The sequence below is a fragment of the Sapajus apella genome, unplaced genomic scaffold, assembly GCF_009761245.1.
Source record: "Sapajus apella isolate SASKATOON/1434 unplaced genomic scaffold, GSC_monkey_1.0 scaffold40, whole genome shotgun sequence".
In the NCBI taxonomy this organism is placed as follows: Eukaryota; Metazoa; Chordata; class Mammalia; order Primates; family Cebidae; genus Sapajus; species Sapajus apella.
Genome location: NW_022436980.1, coordinates 13,166,605 through 13,189,538, shown reverse-complemented (window position 1 = coordinate 13,189,538; position 22,934 = coordinate 13,166,605). Strand labels below are relative to the sequence as shown.

The 22,934-nt window shown below is 36.8% G+C and overlaps 1 protein-coding gene across 14 annotated transcripts in view; it reads left to right on the top strand.

The window, feature by feature from the left end:
• BBX (BBX high mobility group box domain containing) overlaps positions 1-22,934 on the top strand; it is a 276,803-nt gene that overhangs the window by 54,567 nt on the left and 199,302 nt on the right. Inside the window, exon 1 of one of the 14 annotated variants that reach the window (XM_032299197.1) lies at positions 18,027-21,982. The exons of the other annotated variants lie outside the window; for them this stretch is intronic. The gene's annotated coding sequence lies outside the window, so the exon portion shown is untranslated. Of the gene's footprint in view, positions 1-18,026; positions 21,983-22,934 lie in introns of those variants that run through there. 14 annotated transcript variants of the gene reach the window in all.

The window sequence follows — 22,934 nt, the reverse complement described above, 5'->3', positions numbered from 1 at the left end:
AAACAGCTTAGTGGCAAAATTCCTACCCTTGCTCTGTTGTAAAGAATCGGCTTTTCTTTAAGATAAACAGTATCTAGAAACATGGCCAGGTGCATTCACTGCACTGTAAGAGGGAGACATGGGGAGAGTAGTCAGGAAGCATGTAGGTGGGAAGGGCTTCCTGTTTCCAGGCAACAGCAAGGAGCTACAGACGGAAAGCAACTTGAATATAAATTCATTCAAGAAAGGATATTTTACCATCTTGCCTTCTAAGCATGGGGACACAGACTTGACTGAAAGGGAGGGTGAGGTTGAAGCGTCGTTTGTCAGTGGGTGAAGTTATCAGAAACCTATTTCTCATTAGATTTTGTGTGTTTGAAAAATATCACGTATTAGTGGCCAGGTTAGCATTTTAAAATATTTGAAAAACAGTAGCATCTACACTTGCTTCCCTTCCCATTTTCCGGAAATATGGGTTTTTTGGTTTTTGGTTTTTTTGTGGCTTCATTTTCCTGTCTTTCTGCCTAAAGAGCAGAGGGGCTCATGTCCCTGAAACAGGCTCCTTCTCTGCCTTACTCCACCTTCAGGAAGGAGAGACACAGCACACTCAGCTCAAAGGGGGGTGCCTTATCCCTTGAAGACGCCCCTCCAGAGGTTCACAGGGAGCAGATAAGAGTACTTTCTGCTCCCTGGGCCTAGGGGAATGTGGTCCTGTCCCCTGCTTGTGACATTTTCCCCATCCTGTCAAATGCAATGGTAGCAGATTTGGAAGAGTGCAAGAAGGCAGTTGCAGGCTGCAGCTACCTGATTGGGGTGCGTTATTCTTGAGGCATTTGAGATATTGAGTTGATGATTTAAATATTGGCCCACTAAAGATTTTGTAAGTGATGTAGTCATTCCTTGGGCCCTGAAGGACCCTGTTGTTTTATACTCCAGCCCTTTCATAATGAGAGGGATTACACATGCTCAGAAGAGTTGCATGTGTCAAATGCATGCATTCTCTTTTCTCACTTTCACGTTGTGTTTCCTCTAGTTGTTGAGGTGAGCTCCTTTTAATATAGGCTTTATTGTTTCATGATACTGCTTATATTTAGGAGTTTTTCTTCAAAATCTATGTCTGAAGAGAGGTCTCGTAAAAGGCAGGTAAGCACCTGTGTGAATCATGCACTGGGATTTACCTTCTGATTAAGTTTGAGAGTGTGCCTGGAACAGTTGGGCATTTCGTCTCTCAGTCTGGAGCCTCCTTTAGTAACTTGCCCTGAGACTATAGTCAACCCACTAGCTAGTTATAGAGCCACCAAAAGAGCTGCCCAGACACTTAAGCAAACATACAGGGTCCAAGCTTCACATTGGATCCCCTCTGCCATGCATTCGAGGATGAATCACTGCCTGAAGGGTCTAATCTGTCTCCTTATTGTCCTATCTGGAAGGGTCACATTATTTAAGTGTAACTCCTTAGAGCCTGGCAGGTCTTTTCACACAAATGTTGATGGATGCTTTGCAGTCCCTCCCTTCCCAGCAGATTTCTTTGTGCCTCTTTTTACATAGACACTTAACCCATGTTGAGGGAGCCTCTTTTATTACCAGAAAGGAGACGTTGAAGGAGTTTAATCCTTACAGTTGAGATAGTTTGTTCTTCCCCAGTTTGCATGCTCGGCTTTTAGTTAGATATCGAGCTGCCTCTCTCTTACTATCTCAGTCTTTATTCTGTCACTTGTGTTCTTAAATGTCCTGTGGGAACATTAAAAAAGGTACCTATGATGGGTGAGTATCTTTAGTTTTACTATCATATTCTATAGAATTTAAAATATAGTTTTAAGAACACAAGTTGGCAAGCTCTGGAGCATTTTTGTTAATTATATAAATTATATATTTATGGCAGTGGATTTTTTTTCTCTACGTAACTTTGGATTGTACTTGAGAAGCTCATTTCAAATCAGCACGGCAGATTTTAAAAAGCCAATAATCTTTTATGTAAAATTTGAGTTACTTACGGCGTTATATATGCAGCTAATTGGGTCTAGTTCATTTTAATCGCTTGACCTCAGTTATATAGTCCAATTTCAGACATATGAAATAATGAAAGGCTAATGTAATAAAAATAGGTTCTTTATCGTGCATTTATTATTAAAAAAATAGTTTCATTTACTAGGAGTTTATGTGGCTATTTGTCTGGTTTTTATTGACCTTGTTTCCTTTGTGTGAGCACTGGACAGAATGTGAATCCTAAATCCACAGGTTTTTTTGTTGTGATTTTATTATTATTATTTTTACTATCCTCCTTCAACATTGTCATTCGGTATTATTATACAAGCACATTCTTGTGATAATGTACACTAACAATTTGTTTTATTTTACTGAAGATTCAAAAGCAAAATTTTCATATGAGGTTCAATTAGTAAAGAACATTGTCTTTTGATGTACTTATAGTAAATTTTAGTTTAAAATATTTAAATATTTACCAAAAAATATGACTCATATGTAGGTAAGTTATCAGAGAAAAAAATCCTATGATTTTAAAACTGTTAAGCAGTCTGTATATGTATATGTATATATATATATATATTTTTTTTTTGAGATGGAGTTTCACTGTTTTTTGCCCAGGCTGAAGTGCGATGGCACGATCTCGGCTCACTGCACCCTCCACCTCCCAGATTCAAGTAATTCTCCTGCCTTAGCTTCCCAAGTAGCTGGGATTACAGGCACATGCCACCATACCTGACTAATTTTGTATTTTTAGTAGAGATGGGGTTTTACTATGTTGGCCAGGCTGGTCTTGAACTCCTGACCTCAGGTGATCTGCCTGCCTTGACCTCCTAAAGTGTTGGGATTATAGGTGTGAGCCACCATGTCCAGCACAGTCAATATTTTTAATAAGAGATAATAAACTTCATGATTTTAGTTAGTCTTCTGTAATTATGCAAACAAATGTTAAAATATGGAAGACTAAAATCTACCTAATATCTGGTCTGAGGCTAATCTTTAAATTATTATTCATAAATGAATTCTTGAATGAGTTTTGCTTAAAGACAACCTGTATTTAACTAGGAACAAATTTAAACCAAGCTTTTAATTTTTCATAGTGGCTGGTAGTTTTGCCTTAAAATATCTTTGATCATATTTTTACTTATTAAACTTATATAAAATAGTTACACATTATTATACATGTATATATATGTAATTATTATTATTACGCACTTGTTAGCAGCATGGGGTGGATAAAAGGGAAATTTAAGACCTTTCTCTGTGTCCTAGGAAGGAAATAGTCTTTTCCCATCTCCTTTGAATCTTTTTTGGTTATGCAGGCAAGTCTCTTTTATGGCTCTTAAACTTGGAAGTTCCCCTTCTGTGATCTTTCATTTGTGTCTTGTTCCTACCAGGTTTGAAGTGAAGAGACTATATTTTCTTCTAGGGGCTTAGCAGTACTTTGCATGTACTAGACAGCTAAAAATTGTGGAATTAAGCATAGATTTTTTAAAAAGTAGCTTTGAGAATATAAGTATATGCCAAATTATAATTAGTGGTTTGGTAATTGGTCTTCTCTGCTGTGGGCATCAGCTGATTTGTTCAGTTTTTATACACTGCTCCATACTCAGTCTTAGTGTCCTTGACTTGGCTGTTTCATTTACTTTGCAAACAGGAACTTAACAGAAAAATTTGAGTTATACATGGAGAATTTATTTATCAGCAGCAGGGCAGAATTTATAGAATGTGTTAAATCTTGTTCTTAATCATGTACTATGTTCTCTAGGGAATAGTTGTCTGATATTTTTAGAAAAGAATTATGTTATTATCATTACCATTAGAATGCTTCATTTAAATTAGAATCTAGATTACCTTTATCAATTTGTACACAGTATCACTGCATCTGTAGTAGCATATTTGTAAAAATATTTACTTTAGTATAATATGTATATATATGAGCCAAAGTATTTTTTTGAAACACTCTTTAATTTTTTATTTTTAATTTTTTCCCCCAAAGCTTTAGGCAGAAGCAGTTATTTCTTAGCTTGCTAGGGGATCAGAAGCTTTAGGCAGAAGCAGTTATTTCTTAGCTTGCTAGCAGTTATTTTCTTAGCTTGCATTTTTGCCAAACTTTCTGTTTAAGAAAATATTCACATTTACCTGGTAGAAGTATTGTTAAAGCACTTTCTATAGGTAGCAAATATTGAACAAAATCATATTATATTTTTTGAAAATATTTGGAAAAAATTCGTGCAGTTTTTACCTTAAACATTTTTAGCACACATATGGCATATGTGGAAAGCTTTTTTTTTTTAAAAACACGTTTAAGTCTCAGTGGATTGAGTTTTATCCCAGTATCCATACAATATTTACAAAACTAATACTTTTTAATAACTGATTTTTTGACAAAAAGATGGAAGTTATATTTTTATGGTTGAAAGATTGTCCTAGTTTGTTAGTTGTCATCTTTAAAAACCAATAGCCACCCAAAGCCAAACTATTAATACCAATTTTAAGACAGCTCCCAGGTATAAATTTCAACAAAGGCGGGTACATTCTCCTGGTTTTTATAGTTTGCTTGTTGGTTTTTAATCATGAGTGGAGAACAGTTCTTTACTTATTGTCATACTAGTATTATCTTACCTTAAAGCTGTTGGCATATAAGTAAAGTAGTACTTCCTGTGTTAATGTTGTATTGATGGGAATATAATGTAGTGGTAAGTTAGCATGCTTATGAGTTTAAGCTCCAGAACATTTAGTTTAAATATTTTTAACTTAACAGTTAGATTTAAACTTTTCAATAATGATCTGCTTTACTGCTTTGCTAAATAGACTTTAACAAACATGATTTTACTTTTTTTTTTGATGACTCAAAATCATCTTTGTTACTGTTAGGACTGAGATAGGTGTAGTTACGGGCTGTGCGGTATCTTGTGCTCTTCTGTACACGCTCTATAATGCTGTTCTTTAGAGAATGACCTGTGCTTTAATACCTTTTTATATTCTCTTTTTCACCTCATCAGAGTCTTCTCAAGGCTGTTAGCAGCCTCCTTTCATGATTTGCTACTAGATAATAAAGCAACTATGAAGTATTGTAACTATCATCAAAATAAAAATCAACATATGAAGTTTAAAGAACTGCTTTAAGTATATGGGACTTGTCAGATATCTGTAAAAACAGGTTTTGGCTGTACAGCGGACCTTCACTGTTTTTTTGAAGGCTTATACTATTTTGTATTTTGAATAGTCAAGAGTTTCAGAGTGAGCTTTCTGATTCACTCTTAAACTTTTAGAAGGATTGGAAAGGACCTTGCAGATGAGCTGCTCAACTGCTTATGTTGTAAGTGAGGAAACAGGGCATGAATGTTTTGCCTGTTTGTTACCAGCAGCACAAGATAATAGATTTTGAAGTAACTGATGCTTTATTTATCATTTTAAGAACAAACTGACTGAGTAGTTTTTTTTTGCATCTAATTTTTTATTGATATGTCACAGTTGTACATGCTTTGGAGGTGCATGTGATATTTTGATATATGTATACAATGTGTAATGATCAAATTGGAGTTGTTGGAATGTTTATCACCTTGAACATTTATCTTTTCTTTTCCTCGAACCATTTTGAAATATGTAATAAATTATTAACTGTAATTTCCTTGCTATATTATCAAGTACTAGAAAGTATTCTTCTATCTAACTATTTTTGTACTCATTAACCAACTTCAGTACTTAAAAGTTTATTTTGCTGTGTTTATGGCTTTCTTCATTGTAGCCTGGTTTCTGATGAGCCTGAGCATATTGATGGTACTGTAAAATAGTCTTCAGTTTTAATTTCTGGAACTACTTTTTATGGGATTATTTTGTTTAAAAGCAAAAAATGCCAATTATTTTAATCTTCAGCCTAAATTATACTTTAAACATAGTATTTCTAATATTATTAGTTCTTCTGAACTTAAACTAATTTTGCAGTTGGCTTGTTTTTAACACCTGAATCAAACGGAAACAATACTATTTTTGATTTAGTTTTGCACACATTTTAGAATTAAAATTAGTAGTTGTCAATTTAGTTTGTGAAACTTGTTCATTCAAATCTTCATGTCTGGAAAGCTATGTGGTAGGCACCAGGGATTATAGCCCCTAACCTTAAACTGTAATGATGGTAATCTATATCAAATAATTAATAATGCAATTATTTTAATTCAAATTGTCATAAATGCTTAACAGCAGAATGGAATATACCAAGATGACTGGATGATGGATGCAGAATTGACCAAAGCTGTATGGGTAGGGAAGGCTTCTTTATAAAGTGATGTTGCATTTGAAATCTTAATAATTACTGGCCTTTGAGACACAAAAATTCAGGTGAGAGTATAAGAACAAGGCTTGGAGATCCAATGGAGTGGCATGAACCATACTAGGGCTGAGAACTGGCCGTGGAAACGGGAGGGGGGAAATCAGGAGAATGTCCAGTCAGTAATCCACGTGGAGGAAGCAATAAGGTAGGAGGTAACCTACCACTGCGTTTAGCAGTGTATTGGCCATTGCTGGTGATGCGGAGAGCCATTCTAGAGGAATGGAGAAAGGTCAGAGCCATCTAGCAATGGGTTGAGGAGAGAGAAGGAGGAAAAAGGTGATAGTTGCCGTTGACAAATATTTTGAAAAGTTTTACCTGGAAACAGAAGAGAGATAGAATAATGGGGATGAAATTGATAGTAGTCTGGTTATTTATGCTAAAATAAATAAGATGTATCTTCATACTCAGTAGATAAAAATAACTTTGGAAGCTAATGAAGCCTTAGCTTCTTGAACAGTCTATACTATCTATGAAAGCAAGTACAATGAAAGAGTCTTTAAATTGTTCAATTTTCTGTAATTCTAATGCTCCTAAGAAGCCCGTCCTCCATGCTGCTATTATGGGGCTCTTACCTAACTCAGTATACCAAAAATACTATGCTATTTCTTTATCTGTGGTTCTTTTTTTTTTTTTTAGAAAATGTTTTATCAAACTTTATAATTTCTAATGATGCTAAATTGACATAAACCACTTGAAAAAATAAGAGAACTATTTCCAGAATAGGAAACTTGTGATATATATGACTCTCTGGAAAACTAAAGTAAAAATTAAACTAAAAAGTGAACTTATTTTAATTATGTTATTAAAACACAGTAGGAGGATGTAAGAAAATAAGATATTTGGTTATATTTATTTCACACAAAAAAAGGTCAGTGACCCATAAACTAAGAGGTTTCCTAAACTTCAGATTTCATTTGGCTATTACTCTTAGTTAGGGTTATATTATAATTTTTGGACATTTTTTGTGAAAGAACAATAACAAATTGAGTTTTAAATATGTTTTCTGATGTTCTTTCGTAACTCTATTGTTGAATTTTTTCATTTAATGTTTAGTGTTCTCATTTTAAGAGAATGCAATACAAAATCTGAAGTTAATAAACAAATAGATGGTGATTATTTGGCTAAGATAATTTACTCACATCATTCTCTTAACAGTAATCTGATATTCTAAAGAGGTTATTTATATATTATTAACTAACTTTGTCTACCAGAGAACTGTGGCTGATGGCAGAGAAATTAAAATTAAGAAATTTAAGACTTTTGAATACTAATCAAGAATGAACTTGTATGCAGTTTGTTGTACATATGTATTCTTGTACTATAAATATATAGTCATTTCTTGTGAGATATTCTTTTTTTTTTTTTTTTTTTTTTTTTTTGAGACGGGGTTTCACTCATGTTACCCAGGCTGGAGTGCAATGGCGCGATCTCGGCTCATCGCAACCTCCGCCTCCTGGGTTCAGGCAATTCTCCCGCCTCAGCCTCCTGAGTAGCTGGGATTACAGGCATGCACCACCATGCCCAGCTAATTTTTTGTATTTTTAGTAGAGACGGGGTTTCACCATGTTGACCAGGATGGTCTCGATCTCTTGACCTCGTGATCCACCCGCCTCGGCCTCCCAAAGTGCTGGGATTACAGGCTTGAGCCACCGCGCCCGGCTCTTGTGAGATATTCTTAACTGTGTTTTTTAGATCTGGATTTCTGAAACTTGAGTCAAGTAACGGACATATGCCCAGGGGTCACGTAGTTCTTAATGTGAATTAAAAAAAGATTTAATGTTTCATTTAGATGAAAAATATAAAAGAAATAATGAATGTCTTCTAGGTGGCCTGATTAATTTGATTATAACTAAGCATTGCTATTAGATTCTCATCACAAAGTTTGCACTTGTTTATGAGGCCATGAAACATATATCTAAAATGAGTGCTTAACCGTTAAGTGTGTTTTCCTTAGGCTGGTTCACAGAGTTGTCTGTGGATTTATTTTTGTTATCAAGACTAAGTAAGCAAGTTTGAGAAGTAGTATCCTTCATAATGGTCTGTGATTATTGTGATGTTGTAAGCAAGTGATTCCACACTTGTTTTTTTGGGGTGGAGTTTCGCTCTTGTTGTCCAGGCTGGAGTGCAGTGGCATGATCTAGGCTCATTACAACCTCATTGAAACTCCGGGGTTCAAGCAATTCTCCTGCCACAGCCTCTCGAGTAGCTGGGACTACAGGCGCATGCAACCAGCTAATTTTTGTATTTTTAGTAGAGATGGGGGTTCACTACCAGGCTGGCATGAGCCACCACACCCAGCTGATTCCACACTTTTGAGAGTTTTGCCATCTTACCTTGCCTCATTAAAAAATATGTTCTGGGCCGGGTGCAGTGGTTCACTCCTGTAATCCCAGTACTTTGGGAGGCTGAGGCGGGCAGATCACAAGGTCGAGAGATCGAGACCATCCTGGCCATCATGATGAAACCCTGTCTCTACTAAAAAATACAAAAATTAGTTGGACATGGTGTAGCGTACCCATAGTCTCAGCCACTCGGGAGGCTGAGGCAGGAGAATTGCTTGAACCTAGGAGGCAGAGGTTGCAGTGAGCTGAGATCATGCCACTGCACTCCAGCCTAGAACCTGGTGACAGAGTGAGACTATCTCAAAAAAAACTAAATATATATATATATATATATATATATATATATGGTTTGGCCAGGTGCAGTGGCTCATGCCTGTAATCCCAGCACTTTGGGAGGCTGAGACTGGTGGATCCTTGAGGTCAGGAGTTCAAGATCAGCCTGGCCAACACGGTGAAAACCAGCCTCTAAAAAAAAAAAAAATTAATTTAAAAATATATTCTACCACTTCTTATGAATGTTTTAAAAAATTCAACTAATATTTTAAAAGAATGTTTCTACTAAAAATACAAAAAATTAGCTGGCTGTGGTGGTTCATGCCAGCAATCCCAGCTATTGGGTGGCTGAGGTTGGAGAATCACTTGAACCTGGGAGGCAGAGGCTGCAGCGAGCCGAGATCACACCACTGCACTCCAGCTTGGCCAACAGAGTGAGACCCTGTCTCAAGAAGAAAAGAAAAAAAAAGAGAGAGAGATTACTTTTGGTAAGCTTTTGAGAATTTAGTCACATATTGGAATGATTTGGATCTTCTTGTAATTTTAGATAATCTACTCTAAAAATTGCTGTTCTCATAATTCCCAAAGAATTAGTTGGGGATATGTTACAAAGTTTTTCCATTTGCTGGCTACTGTTAGTTATTAAATTTGGGGTTCGTGTCACCAAAGCAGATCCTGTGTGTGGCTGATGCTTGGAGGAGCCAAACAGGAAGCATGAATATGTGAATGGGGCCTTGAGTTAGACCATAGCAAATAGTCGGGATCCTGACTTAACAGGAGATGCGTGCCTCACCTGAAATCATTCAAATTTGTTTTCACCTTCACTGGGCAGGCCAGACCCACACTGATTTGCAGGCTCAAGGCTCTTGCAGGAGTTAATCTAGTTGGGGGAAGCAAAATATACAGATGAAATGGTTTACTTACAGTCCACCCATTTATCCATTCATCCATCCATCCTCTCATTTATTTATACATGCATCAATTTACTCATCACTGAAGTACCTATTATGTGCCAAGCTTTAGACATAGGTGGAATCCTTACCTTTAGTAATTCACAGTTTTACAGCAAGAAAGCTAGCCAAAAAATAGTACAGGAATTATAGTTTTTAACAGTATGCATCACTGTCCAGAATTATCTTTGTATTTTTTTAACCTGTTTATTTTCTGTTCTTAGGAAGGTAGAAGCCATTTTTGCTTTTTTGTTCCCTTTTCTATCCCAATGCCTAGAGTGGTATCTAATACATAGTATGTGTTAAATGAGTAATTATTAAATGATTTGAATGAATGAAGGTTCTGCTTAGTCAGCTAAGGCTTTAGGGAGGGGAGGCATATAAACCAGGTCTTGGACGACGGTTAGGCCTTGAAGAGGTAGAGAAAGGAAGAAGTGACTGACAGATACTTTGAGGGCGGTGTGAACAACATGGTCACAAAGTAAGGGGGGGCCTGGAGCAGGGGGTGGGGAATGGAGTGATGTGGGTAGGAGGATCAGTAAGAAAGCCAGCCTGGATTGAGTAGCCATTTCATGCTGGAGACAAGCCAGGAGCTAATGTGTTGGAATGAGATGTAGGTGGAAGGATGAGAGGGGTGTGGCACACATTGCACTCACAGAAGCAGTTTGTTTGCTAGCATGAGTTCTGGAATCACATGTGTTAGATTCAGATCCCAGTTTGCCACCTATAAACTGGGTAACTTTGTTTAAGCTGCTTAACTCCTGTGTGCCTGAGTTTCCCATTTCCAGTTAAAAATATATATATAATTCGGCCATTAAGATTCTGTTCATTGATGTTTTTAGTAGCATGGGGAAATGCTTATGCTATTTTTCCTAAAACTAAAATAAGTGAATAAAAAAGAATGGGGTAAAAATTGAACATACAGCATGATTTAAAGACAATGCGCCTCTTTATGTGCCAGGGTTATAAAAAAAAAAAAAAAGACTAGGAATCAAAAATATCAATAGTGATGTGATTACAGGCAATCTTTATTTTTATATAAAAATTACATATTTAGTCTACTAATCAACACGCATGAATATAAGAAATTAAATCTCCCAAGTTAGGTAAGAAATAGCATAAATGATGTCTGCAAAGACAATCTGTGTTGTCAAAATTCAGGATGATAGGTTACACCTACTTACTTAGATTTCTGCCATTTAACCTACTCCGTGAACTTTCCATTTGACCTTTCTCACATATCACATTAGATCCTTTAGGTATCATTTTATGCTGTTCTCCAATTTTTTTAATGTGACCTTGACTTTAGAAGAGGAAAAATTAAGGAACCATTTAATTGTATTACTTGAGCTTGTTAATTACACTCTGTGAGTAAATATCTTTTGAACATCTACTATTTGACCCTCATCTTGTTGAGTTCTTAGGAAGGTAGATTAATAAGCATATTTGGTTCTTTACCCTCCCAAAGTTAATAAAAGAACCGAGAAAACAAAGCTGTTAGAAGAAAATGATTAACAGACAGTTAAAGTAGTTAATCCTAATTCTGAACTCGTTGTTTTCTGTCTCCTAATCCTGTAGTCTTTCACTTGATTCCAAATTGCCTTTTTGATCATGTCATTTGGTCCTCCAGATGGTTACTCGAAAGTAAAAATACAGCAGAGAAATGACCACTGCTTTCAACTTAGCAGCACTGGTTTAAGTGATCAAATGATTATAGTTGGCACTGTGTGAAGAAGTTCCACCAAAGGAAGCATGAAAGCCCAAGTCTTGACTTGGATTTTGAGCAGTGCCACAGAGTTCTTTTTCAGTTTCTGAAGTGGAATCAGACTATTCCCTGTCTCTGGGAAGATATCAAAGAGGGCAGTTGAACCTCACTATTACTCAAGTACAGAAATAACTCAGAATTTCTCTGTGCCTGTTTTGAGTATTTTGGCCTTCTTAATCACAGAAAAGTTACACAGATGTATTTAGAGAAAGAGCAAGATCTAGCAAAACAAAATTTGTTTGAAAGTGTGATTTTCACAGTTGACTAGAGATTTCATGCTCTATGAATTTTGATTAGTTTTTTATGCCTTTATTGCTTTCTATCATTTGGGGGTCTAATATGGTACTTTCATCCTTTTAATAGGTCTTAATTATTTCATTTTTTACCCCAAGAATATGTGACATCACATGTATAACATAGTTTTACAGTTTCAAATATGAAGTATTTCCCTTGAACTTCTATAAACATATCTGAAAATATTTTTATAAATAATCATTTTATGGGACCTTTGTCAGTAGGGTTGTACCAGCTTTAAGTATAAGGATTTTATAAAATAATTACCTATGTTTATTTTTTAATATGGTTAAGCAGAAAGTTATATGTACTTATGTATATATGCATCTATTTTTATTGATATGTAGTAATTATACATATTTATGAGGTATATATGATATTTTGTTACATGCATACAGTGTGTAATGATCAAATCAGCATAGTTGGGATATCACCCCCATACATTGTCATTTCCTTGTGTAAAGAGCATTGCAAATCTTCTGTGTATTTTGAAGTACATAGTAAACTGTTGATAAGCATAGTCACCCTGCTGTGCTTTCGAACCCTAGAATGCATTCCTTCTAAACTGTATTTTTGTACCCATTAACCAACGTCTCTTCCACCTGCCTACCCTTCTCAGTCTCTGGTATCCGCTGTTCTACTCTCTACCTCCATAAGATCCTTGTTAGTTCCCATGTATGAGTGAGAACTACACACATCTGTATTACATCAGTTTTCGGAGTCTCCACTTCTCTTATTTTACCTGTCCCTCTCTTATTTCCTAAATTACTTTAAAGTTTAAGCACCGTCAGAGCACCTCCTACCTACGCAGATCGGTCCCATTTCTTTCAGTGAATTGGGCTGCTTATCCCTCTATCTTACATCCTGGAGCGTATTTACTCGTAATTTACTCCATTTTCAACAGCTGCAGCTGTGGGCCTGTGCCCAGTACTTGGGCTGGACACAGATAGTAGGAATTAAGCTGCTTTGGAGTATGGAGTCGGGGGTTCCACTCAACAGTGGCAGCACATGTTGCAGGTAGTCCCAATGGAAGTCAGCTTGCCTACCCCAGTATTGCCGGAGACTTAGTTTCTGACCTGTCATGACCTTGCTTCCCTAACACAACTGGAAATGACTCCAGCTTCCAGGCATTACCCACCCTTGCGATTTGGCCAATTTCCTAAAGGTTAATGTCATTCTGGATAGAATTTTTTTCCCCCAGTCTTAAGTACAGAATAATAGATTAAGTATAGAAACACATCATTCCTTTTCAAGGTTAATAGCTCTTATTGGTGACTTCCGTTCTAAACGAAACCTTTTTAAGGAATTTTTTTTTAAACTGTAACTCCCATCTAAAGAAAAAAGCAAACTTGGATAGTTTTCCAATAAGCTCCTTAACATTCTTCATTTTTCTAGGAAAGTGAAGAAAGTTATAAAACTTACCAAAGAGTAAAGTGGGTCAAAACCGTGGTTGGATCAGGGTAGCAGTGTAAGTTCAATAAAGGAAGCTTATAAAGACTTGGTTTAAGATCTATAAACAGTCAGTAAGCTGCTAAAAGGAGGTAGAAAGGAAAGCAGGAGGTATTTTATGTTGTATTATTATTATTTTTTTTTGAGACACGTCTCACTCGGTGACATAGGCTGGAGTTCAGTAACGCCATTAGGGCTCACTGCAGCCTTGACCTCCCTGGCTCAAGTGATTCTCCCACCTCACCCTTCCGAGTAGCTGGGGCCACAGGCATGGGCAACTACGTCTAGCTAATTTTTGTATTTTTTGTACAGATAAGAGTCTTGCTTTGTTGCCCAGGCAGGTCTTGAACTCCTGGGCTTAAGCAGTCTCCCTACCTTGGCCTCCCAAGTGCTGGTATTGTAGGCATGAGCTGCCTGGCCAGTGAATGTTACATTTATTAAACATTTTTAAAAGGAGGGTGCAAACCCCACACTGAAATGTTTTCTTGAGGCAGAGTATTATAGGCGATTGAAATGTTTTTAGTACAATTTCATGGAAGTAAAGTGAAGATATTTGAAAGTATGTGGAGAAGAGATTCTGAAACTTGCCAGTGTCTTTATGCTGGTTAGACTTTGTAATCATTATGGTGCAAAAAATATTATTTTTGAATACTTTTGGCATTGTATATATAAATTAATTTGTAGTTAGCTATGACTGTGGCTTCATATTAGAGATTAACCCCATCAAGAAGTTAATAGTCTCCCAGTTTAGTAAAACTTTCATATTCAAGAAAACTTGTAAGTTTGTCTGTTTGCAAAATGTAATACTTACTGTTCCTAAATTTTTCTTACTGTTTTGGGTTAAAAATGGTGTATTAAACAGCCAGGTATAGTGGTCTGCACCTGTGGTTCCAGCTACTCAGGTGGGAGGGTTGACACTTGAGCCTGGGGTGTGAAGATTGCAGTGAGCTGAGATTGCACCAGTGCACTACAGTCTAGGTGATAGAGCAAAACCCTGTCTTACCTGGAGGAAAGTTTTTTTTTTTTTTTTTTTTTTTTTTTTTTTTTTTTTAAGAGATGGGGTGGTCTGGCTCTTCTCAAACTCCTGACCTGAGGTGATCCTCCCGCCTTGGCCTCCCAAAGTGCCGGGATTACAGGCATGAGCCATCACGCCTGGCTCGAAAAAGAAGTCATTAAACATTTTTTTAATAAAAATATAAAAATAAAATAAATAACTAAAGGTGTATTAAGATGACTGTATATTCTTTGTGAGATTACTGATTTAAAAAACCTTATAAAGCTGATTTTTAATATAGCAGCCATAGTATTGAACAGAATGATCAATATTAAATGTCTATTGGAGTTCAGTAATACAAGGAAATTTTAGGGAAATGTGAAACATTTAAAAATAGATCTTTACATAGAACCTAAAGTTTAAATTTATAAAGTGTACGTATTTATTGATAATTGCAGTATTTACCAGTATATATGAGCTCAGGTTTTATTGATAAAAGGGGCATGTGGAATTTTTAGAAATGCCGAGGTAACTTTTTCAAATAAGTATGTTTAGATTCATCAAAATAGTAATCGAATTTGGGAAGTTTCAAGAATATTGTAATAAGTTATCAGTGTTCCTGAGCCTCCCACCTCCACACACATCTTAAGGGCCAAGAATTTCTGTTAAGTTGTACAGCTTATCTTGTGGGAGAGTGTTTTTTTTAGATCAAGGTCAAATGCTTGTTTAGCTCTATTTTTCAAGGACCTTATACAGAAATAAAGAAGTATGATTTTTTTTTTAAGGTTTAAAAAGTTGTCTCTGAGTATATATAATTTTAACTTTACACTTCTAAAAAGCTAATTATCTCCTCTTAAAGTCTTACTGGTGTTTTGCTAAATCTCTTAACACCCTCATTGGGAGTTCAGGGATTGTCTACATTTGGCCTGTGGCAGTTCTAATAGCAGCAGTCAATTAATCAACCAATATAAAAGTGTTTATCTGACACTGACCTTGTGCTAGGCACTTTGCTAGATATTATGGGATAAACAAAGCCCTTTGAGCTAGTTAATAAATTTTAAGTGATCATGACCCTAAGGCCTATCTTTTGTTTGAAAACTGAATACTGGCTATTTGTTCATCAAAATGGGCACTGAAACATCAACCCAAGGGAGGCTTCCTTTTTATTTTCCCAGCCAAGTGCCATGTCACAGTAATCACTAATCCACTAAATCCTAATCATTTTGGTGATCTAAGATTATTACTGTCAAAGGAGATAGGCTTCTAGAGTAAGTTCAGTGGCAATGGAAACCTTGAAGAATTCAGAAAACAGACTTGAAAACTTTCAAATAGTCTTTCTTCCAACATTTATTGAGTGCAGTACAGCATGCTAGGTGCCAGGGTTGTAAAGATGAACAAGTCATGGGTCTTCTATGGGATCATAGAGGGTAATGGGGAAACCAGATCTGTAGTCACAGATGGGATTCATCTGCTCTCTAAGTGGCATATGCAGAGCGTTTGGGAGTATATAGGATGCAACCTAATTCTGCCCAAGGGAAATGGGCAAACCGTGATTTCCCCTCAGTCCCTGTAAGTGGGGGGAAAAAAAACAAAACACAAAAAACAGGCTTTAGTTTTAGATAGAAGCTGTAGAGGAAAATAATGTGGATTAAAAGCGTAAAACACAGTCATTCAGAGGAACCCAGAAATAACATTGCATGCACGTATGATTTAAGATTTGCCAAAGAAATAGAATTGCGGTTCAGTAATTGAGAGGGAGGTTTTGCTGGGCTCTGATATTTTCAGAGGCAAATGCTTTTCATTGTGCCTATATCAGGTCATCAACGAAGGGTGATTAAAATGGACACATTTTTCTCTCAGTGTCAGATAGCAGTTATTTAGTAGACAAGGATTAGAACTCAAGTTATATCACAGGCCAGGTATTTGCTATTTTTCTTTTTAGTATTCTTTAGGCATCTGATACATTTTTTTATATATAAGTTTATCTTTCTTGGGTTGTTTCACTTTCTTCCCCCTTTCTAGTAGCTGTTATTTTTTCATGGTCACAGTTGCAGGCCTCCATTTAGTTTGTCCATACTGCTGCACATTATTCTCTTCCAGGGACCAGCTTCCTTGGTGACTTCTTCCCTGAAGCCCTTACTCCTGTCAGTCTCACTTAGTCAAGTTCTCATCTCTTTATGTCTCATCACCACTGGGGTGCTTCATAGACCTAGCCCCTAGCCTAACTACAGACAAGGTTGGTGATGGCAGCAGAGATGACGATGATGGTGGTGGTGGGAATAAAGGCAGTGCTATAATTATATCATTTCCAGAGAGGCTGTATTTCTGCCTACGAGCCCTAGAGCCCTAGAGTCAGGCTGCTTAGCTTCAGTGCCAGCTCTTTCATTTCTTACTTCTGTGACCCTAGGCAAATTGCCTTACCTCTCCGGGGTAAGGTCTTTCCTCATCAGTGAAACAGGAATGAAAATAATAATATTTACCACATCACAGGATTGTCGGGGGATTTAAATGAATTAAGGCATGTCATATAGCTTAAAAAACGTTATTTTCTTATTTTTAAATTTTTACCACTACCCCTTGCCTGAGGGGAAAAAAACATTATTTGGTAATCTCAAATTGATAATTGGCATGTGCTAAGGATACTATCATTTTTCATAGCTTGAAGATGCTGTTATTACCTTTTACAGGTGAGGAAATTGAGGCTTAGAAAAGTTAAATAACTTGCTCACAGTTACGTTGTCTGGTTTCAAACTCACATCTGTGTGACTCCAGAATGTCTGCTCTTTAAAACATGGTGCCCCACGGGAATCACAGAACAGAGCAGCAATGCTGCTGCCATTCATTGTGGCAGAGTCTGTGTTTATCCTAACAGAGCAGCTTCAATGGGGCAAGTGTGTTTACTAGGGAACTAGGCAGGACCATCCATCTGGAGGCTTGAATCCTAGTTTTGGCTTTCATCTGCTGCCTTTGTGATCTTGAGCAAGTCACTTAAATACATACAGGGTTCAGATTCATATCAGCAACCTGGGAATAATAGAGTTTCATAGAGGATGAAGTGAGAATATAATAATAGTAACCTTATAATAATTTATGGAAGAGAATAAGGGGCCTAGCCTACCCTATAGGCATTTTAAAAACAGAATACCTCCCTCTGATGTTATTTGAATTTTATTTGTACTTCTTGAAAGTGAAAGTTTTATTTCATGCTTCTGAAACCTGAGGTTTCAGATAGGGTGAACCAAGAACTTGGAAACTGAAGCTTTGGACTATCAAACACATTAATAAGCAAACTGAATTTAGTGCACAAATAACTAATAAAAGTATAATAACACGGACTTGTGTGAGTGGTTTGGAGGGGGATGGATGTGACACTAAAATGAATGAGGATCGACTGGATGCGGCATCTGACGCCTGTAATCCCAGCATTTTGGGAAGCTGAGGCGGACAGATAATGAGGTCAAGAGATCCAGACCATCCTGGCCAACGTGGTGAAACCCTGTCTCTACTAAAAATACAAAAATTAGCTGGGCGTGGTGGCGTGCACCTGTAGTCCAAGCTGTTCAGGAGGCTAAGGCAGGAGAAACGCTTGAACCTGGGAGGTGGAGGTTGCAGAGAGCTGAGATTGCACCACTGTACTCCAACCTGGAGGCAGAGCGAGACTCCATCTCAAAAAAAAAAAAGAGAGAGGATCACAGATTAAAAATATATTAGGCCTCTCCTTTCTGTGACTCTTGTGTTATGTCAGAACAGATGAGGTTTTGTATGGAACACGTATAGTTCAATTGTTCTATATCTTACTTAGCAATTACTATCAGTGATCTAGAATGCATATGACCTCTAAAAATAATGTAAAGCTTACTTTTGAACAACACAGGAGTTAACATGCTGACCCCCTGCACAGTCAAAAATCTGTGTGTAACTTTTGACTCTGCCAAAACTTAAATAGCCTGCTGTTGACTGGAAGCCTTACCAGCAACATAAATAGTTGGTTAACATATAATTAGACTAGTATCTGCATATGTTTTATGCCTCATGACATACCTAATTTGTTTTAATTTTTTTGATATTTCTAGGTTTTGCAGTTTGTCTTTGAGTTTTCCCAAATAGTCATAAATCTCCAAATAGTTTTCCAGTATATATTTTTTAAAAGAATCTGTGTACAAGTGGCATCACGTAGTTTAGACCTACATTGTTTAAGGGTCAACTGTATTTTATAGACACACTCATCTCTTACTTAACCTATTTTTATTAGAATTAAACAGATCTAATTAACTTTTTGGCTGATTTCTATGCCTACTGCAGTTAGAATGCAGAGGTTGGGGCAGGAAGTGGGGTAGGGACTTCATGCAGTCATTCAGTGTTGAGAAGTAATAGGAGGAGCCTGACCAAAATGGGTAAAAAATTCAGAGCATAGTAAATTTTCTTGGTATGGAATCTTTGAATAAAAAATGTATTCACATCTGTGCCCTCATGTCAGTTTTGTGAGATAATTTAAGAAAGTAATGGTACCAACAATTTTTTATGGGGAAGAAAGTTGGGACCCAGAGAGCTTCAGTGCCTCTCTCAGGTGCTGGCAGCTTATGTGAGACAGGCTAAGCCAGGAATTGAACCCAGCTCATGAGATTCCACACCTTGCAATTTCCGGACAGAGAAGTAGAGAAGGAGGCCAGAGGAGCCTCTTGGGTCTTGGGGGCATTATGTTTGAGTGCTCAGTGGGATTAATGTTACTGGTAATTGCCTGGGAAACACTAATAAAGGTTAAATCATGTTGATGTGGTCCATTTAAGAAGATGGGAAAGAGTTCCCCATTTTGGCAACGTTTTCATCTAGAATAATTTAAAATTAGAAAACAAAACTGTTTGATATTTAATGAATATAACCACAGATATCTGGAACACTTTGTTGATCAAAGTGGCTCATTTCCTGAGGGTCTAAATTGCTGTTTTCTTTGGTTTATTTGTTAGTTTTTTCACTCTGTAGTGACACTTGAAAAGTGTTTTGTGTTTTGGAATAAAGGAAGAGTAAACCAGCATAGTGCCTTTAAACATTTTTCCTCCAGTAAAAGAATTTTGAAAAGTATGGATTTCTTTATTGACATTTGAAATTTTTCATCAAAAGTCTAAATCATTTGCTAATGCTATATTTGCCATTTTATTGTAAATATTGGCATATCTTAATGAAATTGCTATATTGTTAAATGTATTTGTCTTAAACAAAACCTGTAACTTTATGATACTTTCCATTGTCCATTTATGAGCTACTCTTTGTCTGAAATTTTTGTGTTAATTTGACTTCTTAAAACTTTTACCACATTTTATCTTTATGCATTGTTATGTTTAAAATCTATTATTGATTACCCTATCATATTTCCAGATTAAAAAGTTACTATTCTGTGACCATATGGCTCCCATGATTTTTTAAAAATATATTATTAGAGTGATGATTAGAACACAGTAGGTCACAATACATATGTAAATTGCGAATCTTTGAAAAACATTAGAGATACAAATATAGTTTTACTAGAAATTTATCTCTGTGCATAATTGGTGTTTTTCTTCTACTTAGTTCATAATTAGTAGATGAATATTATAGGGGAAAGAGTTCAGCATATTTTTCATTTTTTAATATACCCTCTGAAATTTTGTTTACATAAGTAAGTTGAAGAGAACGAGAGTATTTATTTAGCAGTGTTAACTCATTTCTTTGAACAATGATTTATCATTTAAAATTATTTTTAATGATTTATCAGCTGACAACTCAATTAGTTCCTTCTCCAGTTTTATTCTAAACAAAGAATTGGCAAAGCCACCTGAGTTGCAAAAGAAGAGTGATTAATTAGGGCCATTCACTTTTTCACCAACAGTATCTCTGACTGTCCCCTTGTATCCTGCCCAGAGGTATTTTTTTGTTGTTTTTTGTTTTTCATTTGGTTTTCCCCTTTTTTTTTGGTCCCCTACCCCAAGCAATGCCCCAGAGTGACAGACTGATGATGGGTAAACTTGATTTTGTAAAATGGGAGAATGAGAGGTTTGGGAAAGGGAAGGTAAGATAGGGTAATCTCCTCCCCTGGAGCATTCTCAGACAGGTCAGTTTAAGGAGAGCCTACTTGGAAAAGTGGATACGGAAATTGATTTACTACCTGTGTGCCTGCAAACCCTTTGGAAAACCGTGTACTCCCAGAAGTTTGCTTATCCAGTTTGGAGACTTTTGTGCTAGTCATTGGTGTATTTTGGCATATTAATTTTTAAATAAGAATTTATAGAGTGTGTGCATGTAAACTTAGAACACTGCTGACCAAGGTAAATTGTGCTGTCTAGAGTATGTCTTAGGTCTTGATTGCTTCTGTGTATCTGTTTATAAATTATCTTTTCCTGAGCGTGAGTCTTTGCGATCCTAATTCTCTGTAAGTTTTCCAGATCAGGTTTAACACTTGAACTGCTTGTAACTTATCCCCCTTTATATCTTGTGCTAGTCTTACTCACATTGACTAGTACTTTGGCAAAGCATATCTAAAATAGCTTAATATAGGGAACTACTTGCAATTTTGAGTAAACAACAAACAATTGGCCACAGTAAGATTACTTTCTGCCTCCCAGCTATTTTGGGTGTCAGCTTGTAAAATTACAGTAGTACAAGAGACCACAGATGTAATTTATATTAACTCTTTAGTTTTACAGAAAATGAAACTAGAGAGGTTAGGCCAGTTGTCTGAAGTCACATAGGTGGTAGGAAAGAAGTAGAACCTATGTCCCTTAACTCCCAGTATTACAACCTTTGCTACATCACACCTGCTGCCTTTTGCTAAATTGCATTCCTCACCTCAATCCTATTTAATACTATTTCTCCTGAGGACTGATTAGCTTTTGGTGATTCAGCATTATTTTTTAAATAGAAAGGCATTCACTTTCTCATCGAAGACTTTCTCAAAACAAAAATATTCCTTACCCCCTGGCAGATTATTTTTGCCCCACAATAGGATGCGACTTGATAAGCCTGGGCCCTCTGGCCCCAGGGCAGTGGCCCTGGGGGAGGAAGGGGATATTAAAAGGTCAGAGTAGAGGTGGATGGCAGAGCGGGGGCTGGTGGGAGTGGGAAGCTTACATCATTTCCCTGCAACTGGGCTCTGGCAGGGCTGTAAGGCCTTACTTTCCCCTGTGTAACAGTTTACCCGATTGACAGAGATTCATGAAAGAAAGAAAAGGTATGGCAGGATGGATGCCCACCCTGTTTATAAATCTGTGCTCTTAGATGAAACCGTCAATAAGTAACTAGAAGCAGCCAGGACTGTCTGTGCTTTGCTCTCTCCCCCAGCTCAGTTCCTTTCTGCTCCGCCCCATCCCTGCTCTCTGCTGCTCAGATCAGCTTCCTGCTTCTCATGAAAGCTGTTCCCCTATAAAGCTGGTCTGCTTTCACTGAAAGAATTATATTCATAAGTCTGAGGCTGGTTTTGTGGAAGTATTGTTGGTTTGGTTTCTTTGGGAGATGAAGGAGGAGGAAAGAATTTAAAAAAAAGAAAGGGGCAGGCTGAAAGAGCAAAATCATCCTGAATTTTGTTGTCACATCGTGCCGGTGTTATAACCAGCTCTGTAGACTGCCGCACTGAAAACATTTCTGTGAGAGGTATGTGCTTGAAAAATGGAAAGGTGACTGTTGGCTGTGGAGCAAACTGCCCGTCCAGCAGCTGCTCTAATGGCTGTGAGGTCGTAATTCTGTCTAGTGTTTTGATATGGAAAGGGCAATCCTTACTTGAAACGTAGTACAGCTAACCAGCTTAATGGTAAAAAAGGTTAAATATGTGCTTCGTCCCCACATCAGGACTCCTGAAATGCTCATTCGGGCTGAAAACGTCTAGTCAAATCCACGATGTTATTCCAGGCTCTTTTGGTGGCGGTTGTCTGTAAACAAGATGATGATTTTTAATACGTCTCTCATTATTTATGAACCACATGACAAAGATTAATGAGAGAGACTCCAAGTAGCCTAGAAGAAGCTTCAGATTCGTTAGGAGCTTTTTGCACTGACAGATGGCAAAAGTAAAAGGAAATGGGTGATGATTTATTGTAATCTGAAGTGAAAGTTTTTAAGTTTAGAGGGTGTGTTAGTTACATCTAAGTGGAAAAATCTGGAGGGGCCACTAAAATTTAGAAGCATAGCCTACAACCATTGATGCCTGACCTGTATTAAGGCCAGAAGGCTTTCGAACACACATGCATGTATCTTTTCACAGGAAATTAAGAAATCTTTATAAATGCTTTTATTCAGTGTCAGAGAAAAGTATTAAGACCAAGAATATAACCAACACATAAGGAAGCACGGAGAACTGTATATTGGTTACTAAAAAGCCAAATTGTTCTGTTATAGAAATTAGGAAATGTTTAAAGTGGGAAAAGATATAACATTTTATCGTGTGCATTAGATGAGCTACTAGTGGTAGAGGCCATTCAAACTACAAAGTAGTGTCTGCTTGGTTTGAATTATTTTATCATGGAAGATACTGGAGAACTTTTGAATGTTAGTATGTTTTAAATTTATTTTACAACATTTGGAAATTAAATTGTTTAAGTTAATTTAC